Here is a 10259-nt window from a genome sequence, read left to right as displayed (position 1 = left end):
ATCTCCACACCGCCCTATCTTCAGTGTGAGGGAAGCTATCTTCAGTAGTGACTGCCTCGGGAAAGACTTTAACCCAGGCCCTGTGACTCCACAGCCCTGCTCCTAACCACCAAGTTTTCCTGACAGACGATGTTCTGGATGTGCGTTTGTGTTTGGGGGTCTCTCCACAACACTGGAACTGTTTCCACAGTTCTGACTTAGCCAGCTTGTCCCAGACGGGCTGCCTCAGCCTGCTTCTCTTTGCTGCCTTGACTCCTCAAGACAGCTGAGGCTCGGGGGTGATAGGGACCCTGTCCCCTGAGAGTGGCTGTCTCTCTGTAAATCTGCTATAACGCGTACTGGGTGGAAGCCCCAGGCTGTGGAGGTTGCCCGAGACAATCAAGCCTTTCTGGGAGGCGAGCGAGGCCACAAGTCTCAGGACGCAGCTGACAGACACAATGCCTTCTCTCTCCACCAGGGCAGAAAGGCGTATTATTGCAGGTCGGATGACTCCGGCTCCACTGACTGAGATGTTTATGGTCTGCACAGCCCCTCCCACCCCCACTCAGAGGTACCTCCCCAGCCCGAAGTTAAAGCCAGAGGCCTGGCAGGGACAGGGTTTAGTGTCTCAGGGCCTGGGTGTCCTTTGGGTTCAGTTCCCAGTGTGGTCTCCTCCATCCTCGCTCATAATCCCTGACTCCACCCACCCCCATCTCATCCTCTACAGGCTTTCTGGTTTTTTTAAAGGTTTGTTTTAATTTTAGCTATATGTGTAGTTTTTGGGGTTTTTTGTTGTTGTTGTTGTTGTTTTTTTTTGTTTTGGTTTTCGAGTCAGGGTTTCTCTGTATTAGCCATGGCTGTCCTGGACTCCCTTTGTAGACCCAGGCTGGCCTCGAACTCACAGCGATCCGCCTGCCTCTGCCTCCTGAGTGCTGGGATTAAAGGCGTGTGCCACCATGTCCAGCCTTATATGGGTGGTTTTCACTGTATGTATGTCTGTGTAGCTCATGTAGAATGCCTTCAGAGGTCAGAAGACGGCACTGGGCCTCTAGTGCCTCCAGGACCAAACCCTGGTCCTCTGCAAGAGCAGCAAGTGCTCTTAACCACTGAGCCATTTCTCCATCCCCAGTCTTTTTTACTTTTTTCTTTCTTTCCTTCTTTTATTTATTTATTTATTTATTTATTTTGCGACAGGGTCTCTCTGTGTAGCCTTGGCTGTCCTGGACTCGCTTTGTAGACCAGGCTCTCCTCGAACTCACAGCGATCCGCCTGCCTCTGCCTCCCGAGTGCAGGGATTAAAGGTGTGAGCCAAAACCGCCTGGCAGTCTTTTTGATTTTAAAGATGTATTTTTATTATGTGTATGTGTCAATGTGTACCAATGTGTGTTCGCGCGCATGTGTGTCATATGTGCTTGAGTGCCCAAGGAGACCAAAGAGGGCTTGAAGCTGGTGGTAGCTGTAACCAAGCCAACATGGATGGTGGGGATATAGGAACTTGTGTGCTCCGAAAGTGCCCTTAAACACTTACCTTCGGTTTTTTTTTTTTTCTCTCTCTCTTTCTTTTTTCTTTTTTAAGGCTGGCATTTAAATTAGCCAGGATGGTACAGCATGGTGCTGAAGTTCTTCCCTGTATGACCTTTCTTTTTTCTTTTCCTCTCTGGCAGCTCCTGTTTGGACTCTGTAAATTGTAGGAATTTGGCCATCAGGAATTTTGACAACGACCTTGAAAATGGCTTTGTTCTTACTAACAAGCAAGGCATGGGTTATTAAGCCTTTAGCATGTGCTGGCCCACAGCCACCTACTCCCAATGCTCCCACAGCTCAGTGCACCCTGTGGACGTGCTGAGAACCTTAGGTCTGGAACTTCAAGGCAAGGTCAAGTGGTAGAGCCCGAGTCAGGCTCAGATTACTCGTCTACCAGTTTTCTAACGTCTCTGTTGTTTTCCTAGACTTCACACCTGGGATGCTTACAGCAATAGCTGTTTGCTGTCTGCAGAGTTGGAGGGCAGAAGTTCCCTATCAAAGACGGGATATGGGTAGACCCTTCTGAGCATGTGTGGGGCAATCCCTCCCTGGCCTAGTCCCGGGCCTATTCCTATACTGGCTGCCATACTGATGCCCCCTCACTTGCAAATACTCGGCTCAAAAGTCTACTCTAGAAAGTCGAGCGAGGCCTACCTGGGGCTGGGAAAGTCGTTGAGCCTGTGCCTGAGGAACACCAGGGTCAGCTGTGCCAGGCACAGGACTGCTTGTCCAGTTTTTCAGTCTCTGGCCTTCTCTCCAGGTATCCAAGCTTAGCTCCACCCCAGGCCTGGCCAGCCTTTTCTTTCTATGACCCATACAGGCATCCGTGCAACTTTCTATCTTATCTTCTCCTTATCCCATTAGTTGGGTTCCTCCTGGGCCTCAGGGCACAAGCTTAGATCAGCTTTGTTAGTGAGGCTGCACATTCCATTGCTCACGTGTACTCGATAGATAATCCTTGGGGCTTTTTTTTTTTTTTTTTTGCTTTGTCTTGTATTTTGTTTTTTCAGTGCTGGATTAGGAACTGAAGGCCCTGCATAGACTAGCAAACTGTTTACCATTGAAATACAATTGGATTTCCAGGGTTTTTGTTTTGATTAGAGTTGGGATTTCCAGGGTTTTTTGTTTGTTTGTTTATTTGTTTGGTTGGTTTGGTTTGGGTTTTTGTTTTTGTTTTGTTTGTTTGTTTGTTTGTTTGTTTTTTTCAAGACAGGGTTTCTCTGTGTAGCTTTGGCCATCCTGGACTCGCTTTGTAGACCAGGCTGGCCTCAGGGTTTCCAGTTTTACAATGGTGCAAAGGTGATGTTCTTTCAGTAAAGTCTAAACTAGGAAATGTGATTACTGCAAACCTGTCAAAGGGTGTGGGAAGGGCCTAGGCTCTGTGTCCGGAGTGGAACCTACTACTTTGTTTCGCTAAGTGGATATTTGATGTCAAGCTGCCTTCTAAATATTTATTAGACCCATAGATTGGTACTGCCCTCAGCCCTGGCCAGAGGCGTTTGTCTTTGCACTGGGTGGCAGCTAATGCAAACACTTGTAACGGGTCAAATGGCTGAGAATGAGTAACCGCTGAGTGTGAAGCCCTAAACACAACACAGATACCAGGTGTTCTCTATGGCGCTCTGAGGGCGAACGGACCCCATACAGAGTCATATTTGGTTGGATGCTTGGGTCCCAGTTGGTGCAATTGTTCAGGAAGGATTAGGAAGTATGTCTTTGTAGGAGGAGGCGTGTCATGGGTGGGAGGGCTGGGAGGGAAGGAGGGAAGGGCTGGACATCTCAAAAGCCTCACGCCATTCTAATTCCCTCTCTCTCTGCCATGTGGTTGTGTCTCAAGATATAAGCCCTTAGTGACTGCTCCAGCACCATGCCCGCCTGCCTGTTGCCATGCTTCCTGCCATGATGGTCATGGACTTTAAGTCTCTGAAACTGTAAACCCCAAAGAAACTCTTCCATCTGTAAGTTGCCTTGGTAATGGTGTCTCTCTTCACAAGAATAGAAAAGTAACCAAAGCCGGGCTTGGTGGCGCACGCCTTTAATCCCAGCAGTTGGGAGGCAGAGGCAGGTGGATCACTGTGAGTTCGAGGCCAGTCTGGTTTACAAAGCGAGTCCGGGACAGCCAGGGCTACACAGAGAAGGCAGAGGGGGCAGAAGAACACAAGGTCTGGCGGGTGGGGATGAGGCCACAACATGCTGTCTTCTAGACACAAGGCAGTCCTTGTGCTCATGAATTCACAGCAGCTATGGTCACCGGCATAAGGCCTGCATAGGATCAATCCTGTCAATGTTCATGGACTAGGAAGGGCCTCAGGAGGCCCTAACCCTCTCTAGGGAGGCACTGGCAGTTAATAGTTGCTGAGTAGGGGGAGGTCATTTTCTTCAGCAGTGTCACCTCTTGTAAGTTGCCCTTGCTCAGTAACCTCCCAGCAGTGGGAATGCAAGCAATCCTGATGAAACCCAGTGAGTCACAACAAAACAAAACAAAGGGTGTGAGAGTAGGTGGGGGCTTACTGTAAAGAGGGGGTTCAGTGGGAGCTGGAAGGGAAGGCACAAGAGTAGCGAAGGTGAACATGACCACAATGCATTATATACATATGGGAAATTGCCAAGTAGTAATTTTTAAAAGATTTCATCTATTTTTATTTTATGAGTATGGGTGTTTTGCCGGCATTTATGTCTGTATACCATGTGTGTACAGTGACCTCAGAGTCCAGAGGAGTGTGTCAGAACCTTGGACCGACTGGAGTTGCAGGTGGTTGTGAGCCACCTTGTGGATGCTGGGAACTGAACCAGGTCTTCTGCAAGAGCCACCCCACCCCCAATATATATATATAAATACACGCAGTACTAGTCTCTCTTGTGAAGCTGGGCAGTGGCTCTGAGCCACAGGTGCCAGTCAGCCAGGGCCGCCGGGGGAAGCTGTGCCACCTGTACCGTATGCTATGCTGCTAAGGGCGATGGGCATAGACTGTGGCATATGTCGACTTTTGACTCACCACTGTGTAGCGGGATGTAACTCCACCCTGAGCAAGCAGCATCTGTGCTTTAACACTGTCACACTCATACGACACCTTCCCAAGTCTCCATACTCATACACGTGCTTTAAGGGAAGAGTACACTTTGACTCGAGGCTCAGAGGGTGCAGCCCACCATGGTAGAAAGCATGTGAAGACTAGGGTGGCTCCGTCATGAGCAGCGGGAGCTTGTGTCATGGCTTGATCACAGTACATGTGCTGTTTTTGGTAACAGACACTTTCAACAGATACATGCTTAACACGGGGTCTGAAACCTCCAGTTTCCGCCTCCCAGCTGCCTTCCCAGTGCCATGATGGCAGGCCTGTGCCACCCACTATGCCCTGCTCAGATTCTTGCGTTTCTTTTCTTCTTGATATTGTTATTGCTATTATTATCGTTATTAATTAATTTAGTATTTATTTAATGTTTATGGGCCTTATAGCCTGCATGCATCTATGTGCTCCATGTGAGTGCCCAGTACCTCAAGAGACCACAAGACAGTCTCCCGGAACTGGAGTTACATACAGTTGCTGGTCACCATGTGGGTCCTGGAAACAGAACCCAGGCCTTCTGAAAGAACAGCATGTGCTCTGAATCACAGACCCATCTCTCTAGCCACCGCTACCCTTAGATTTCTTTTTTTTTCTTTTTTTTTCTTTTTGTTTTTCGAGACAAGGTTTCTCTGTGTAGCCTTGACTGTCCTGGACTCACTTTGTAGTCCAGGCTGGCCTCGAACTCACAGCGATCCGCCTGCCTCTGCCTCCCGAGTGCTGGGATTAAAGGCGTGCGCCACCACGCCCGGTTTACCCTTAGATTTCTTATTGCATTTATTTACTCTGTGTGTGTGTGTGTGTGTGTGTGTGTGTGTGTGTGTGTGTGTGTGTGTAAGCATGCATGTGTCACAGCACACATGTGGAGTTCAGAGGACACCTTATAGGAGAGGTTTCTTTCCCATCAATGTAGGTCCGGGGTTCAAGAACAGGCTTTCAGGCTTTATGGCAGGCAGTCTACCCACTGAGCCATCTCTCCAACTCAGACTCTTATATTTCTTCCTGTTTGTGTGTTTTTGTTTTGTTTTGCTTTTTGAGACAGAGTTTCTTTGTGTAGCCTTGGCTGTTCAGGACTCACCTTATAGACCAGGCTGGCCTAGAACTCACAGCAGTCCGCCTGCCTCTGCCTCCCGAGTGCTGGGATTAAAGGTGTGCACCACCACCTGGCAATTCCTGTATTTCTAATAGGAGATATTTGCACAGGCACAGGACAGGCATGATTGCGCGTCCTTTTTCCACAGATGGGTATGTTCTCTACAAACTGTCCAGTGCTTTACTGTCCCCCATTGACCACGGTTATTGGATGGATCCACATCAGTAGGACCAAAGGGCTTCTTCATTGTTTTATGACCACCATGAATTCCATTTGTGGAAGTACATATATCATTTATGTAACCAGTTCTCAATGGATGGCACATTTAGTCTATTTTGATTTTTTTTTTTCTATTTCAAACAAAGCTGCAGTGACATTTTTTAATAGACATGAGTTCTGTAAATGTGATTTTGCCCATTCATACTACAAGTGTTATAAAATGGACACTGAAGCAGGTTAGTGACCTCCCAAAGGCACAGAAGACAGACCCTAGACCCTTAATGTGCTACCTGTTAAAAGCGGTGATGGCACATGCCTGTAATCCCAGCACTGGGAGCATGAGGAAGGTAGAACTCTGAATTCAAAGGCAACCTGGTCTACAAAGCAAGTCTAGGACAGCCAGGGCTACACAGAGAAATCCTGTCTTAAAAAACTAACCAACCAAACATACAAAAAACAAAAACAACAACCACCAAAAACATAACGTGTTTCTACCTTTGTTTCTCTCAACAACTTTGTCATAAAAACCAACATTACATCACAACGTCAGATGTTTTCAGAGTGGAAGGCCTTTTATTTATTTATTTACTTATTTAGATTTTTCAGGACAGGGTTTCCGTGTGTTGCCGTGGCTGTCCTGGATTCTCTTTGTAGCCCAGGCCATACTCGAACTCACAGAGATCCCCCTGCCTCTGCCTTCCTGAGTGCCGGGATTACAGGAGTGCACCACGGCGCCTTGCACAGAAGACCCTTTTTATTAAGCCAAATCTAAACTACTAGGGTTCAAAATGGCTACTAAAGTGACAAATAATGACTGGGAGATGGTTACCAAACAGAAACAAAAACCCTAAAAATAAGCACTCTAGTTTCATTTCTAGTCAGCCAACTTTAAAAAGTCATGGATTTTGGAGGTTCCAAAGCTAAGAAACGCGTTTTTAATTTCTAGTTGTCTCACTTCAGACCACAGCCCAGAGCGCGGTTACTCTTGTTGCCTAGGCTGCCTTCGAGACGGACTCTGCTGGGCTCTGCACACAGACGTCTTCATCATTTGAGAACATTTGGGGCCAATACTATAACACAGGGCTAACTTGGCCTGCTGCCCACTGAAGCTGATTTGTGTCGGGGTTTCCCCCTACCCTTCTCTTTCCTTGGCTGAACATCTACAGTTTCGCAGCCTTATCTAAAGATACGAATCAAACCAGGAGGCCAGGATAGGATGCCAGCAGTAGGAGAGCCTCCATAGTTTCTGAGGCAAACACTAAAAGAGTCCTTCAGTTAGACAAGACACTGGCCACACAGGTGGGATCCAGCCAATCCTGTGTTGTCATGCCTTTTAGCCCACCAAGCACAGGACTAAGATGTTTGAACACAAGATCTTTTGAAACCAGGACGGTGACTCATGGAAATTATCAAATTGTATTCTCCTTAGAAAAGTGATAGAAAGCCTGAGGGGACTAGCTACAGTTGAAGACCCCATTGAAGAGACTGGGTAGGTGGTTCATAATGTGCAGCTTGGTTTGTTTCCAGCTTTTCCATGCCTGGAGATCTTACTATATAGCGTCAGTTTTCCTGTTTCTGGATATTTTGGATATTTATTTGTTTGTTTGTTTGTTTGTTTATTCTCTCTCTCTCTCTCTCTCTCTCTCTCTCTCTCTCTCTCTCTCTCTTCCCTTTGGTTTTTTGAGACAGGCTTTCTCCATGTAGGCCTGGTTGTCCTGGAGCTCACTCTGTAGACCAGGCTGGCCTCAGCCTCAGAGATCCTCCTGCCTCTGCACCACCACCACAGCCACCACCATTGCCTGGGCCTCATTTCTAAAATTTCTTCAAGCTCAGATAGCCAGCAGCCTGACGGGCTTTATTACACACCTTGGAGGACAGCAGGGTGTCCTAGTGCCCAAAACCAACCCAAAAACTCTTGCATTGGAGGACAAGAGACAACTGTTCGCAGGTGTCTTATCATTTCCGTTGACTTCAGTGAGCGCAGCTGTCTGGGTGGGAAGGGAATAGTTACAGATCTGCTCAGAAGACAGGCATTTGCAAACCCAGGAGCTGCCATCTGGCCATTTCCCTGAGCTTCATTTGGTCAGCAAATATTGCCGGATGCATGGGGCCTGTCATGTGCAGTGCTGGCGTTAGGAGCAGAGCAGAGACCAACAGGCAGGTCCTCCTACCTTAGAAAGCCTGCAGGCATCAAGGCGCAGAGGAAGGCATTTACACACGATGTGGGGAGACAGAAGCAAGGGTGAACACTCCCCAGCTTAGGTCGACCCCAGGATTTAGAAGCAGATGAGAGCATAGTCCTGGACTTGCAAGGTCTTCTTGCTTTTCTTTTGGCGCCTCGCCCTCCTCCCTCACCAGCTCTGAGCAGGTGGAGGTGGGTAGAATTGATGCTGCTACCCACGGCACACCTGGAAACACACTGACATTTCAGGCTTTGCCACTACCTCCTGGCATCAGCCACAGCCAGTGACTGAGAGCTGTACAGGCACTGATGGGAGTGGAAGCAAATACATAAGGAAAGGTTGGCTGCCACCTGCTGCCCTTCCCAGCATGGCTGCCCTTCCCAGCATGGCTGTCCCACATGCTGGGAAACCAGGGAGAGCTGCCTTCCCTTTTCTGGCCAGGGTGACTCCACCTGCCTGGTGCTCTGGTGTTCTGTGTCTGCTTCATCCTTCCTGACACACAGGAAGACAGCGATCTGATAAACTGGGTGGTCCTCCCAGGAATCCACGTAGAGTGTTTGCTTAACAGCAAAAGAGGGAACTAACTGCTAATTAGAGAGGCCGGAAAGATAGTGCGCTTTTATTTGGGTGGATCACAAGGGACCTTCCCACACTGGAGTATTTTGTCTTATTTAGGATGGTATTGTCTATAATATCAGCCTTGATTTTATTGTTGTTTTCACCATGAAGAACCTGTATAAATTAAACACCCATCCCTTGCCTGCATCAAAAACCTGTAGAGCCAGCTGCTCCCAGTACCTGATGGAAGGACAGGTCCTGGCATTGAATCTGTAGACACTGACAGAGCCACCACTTAGGTAAACACTATGCTTTTCCAATTCTGAAATTCATCTATTGTCAGTGAGGCAGACAGAATGAAATGTTATCAACTGTAATAATATAAATAATATGAATGTAATAATATAAAATCCAACTGGCCGAAGTTAGAGGGATTTGGGCTGTACCTCAGGAGCTAGAGGGCTTGCCTGGCATGCAAGAAATCCTGGGTTTGACCCTGAGACATGCATAAACTGGGCTTGGTTGTGCATGCTTGTAATCCCAGCACTGTGGACTCATAGGTAAGTGCTCTCATTTTGTTTTCGGTTTTGTGTTTTTGTTTTGTGAGACAGGGTCTCTCTCTGTGTTGGCCTGGGCTGTCCTGGACTCACTTTGTAGAGGAGACCGTTAACAACAGATCCAATCCCTTTCAAGTGTGGAATTGGGGCACTGTTTACAATTACAATGACCACATCAAATGACCGAAAAGCACGACCACTGAAAATAAAAGATTGGGACTGCAGAGATGAGTCGGCGGGTAGAACCGCTGTTTTACCCGACTCCTGGGTTTGGCTCCTTCACTGACCTGGTGCTTCCCAGAGATCTGTAACTCCAGGAGATCTGGAACCTTCTTCTGGCATCTACAGGTGCCAAGTACTCACATGGTACACAGACATACATGCAGGCAAAGCACTTACACGTGTGAAAATTTTCAATAAATGCATTTTTGAAAAAAGAGGGCTTGAAGAGTGAAAATGTTAGCTGGGAGTGGTGGCATATGCCTGTCAGCCCAGCGCTCGGGAGGCAGAGGCAGGCGATCTCTGTGAGTTCGAGGCCAGCCTGGTCTACAAAGCAAGTCCAGGACAGCCAAGGCTAACACAGAGAAACCCTGTCTTCAAAACAAAACAAAACAAAACAAAAACCCTGAAAATGTTGCTCAGTTGGTAGAGCACTTGCTTGCCACACATGAAGTCCAGGCTTCTATCCTTGATACCACATAGACCAGGCATGGTGGCACATATATAGCACTAGGAAGCTGGAATCAGGAGGGTCAGAAGTTCAAGGCCAGCCTGGGCAGCATGAGATTCTGTCTCAAACAACCAACCCTTCCCAAAGTACTCAAGTAAGCAACTCTAAACTCAGTGTGTCACACATAGACATAAAAGGAGGGGGGTGGGGTGGGGGGGAAAAGAAGGAATTCAGAGGAAGTGGAAGGGGATAAGAGAGAGTAATCGAGGGCAAATAAAAATATGAAGTATAGGAGGCTGGAGAGATGGCTCAGAAGTTAAGAACACTGTCTGCTCCTCCAGAGTTCCTGAGTTCAATTCCTAGTAATGACATGGTGGTTCACAACCATCTATATATGTGATCTGATGCATG

Source organism: Acomys minous (assembly GCF_964271855.1).
Source record: "Acomys minous genome assembly, chromosome: 8".
In the NCBI taxonomy this organism is placed as follows: Eukaryota; Metazoa; Chordata; class Mammalia; order Rodentia; family Muridae; genus Acomys; species Acomys minous.
Note: the sequence above shows the minus strand (reverse complement) of the source record.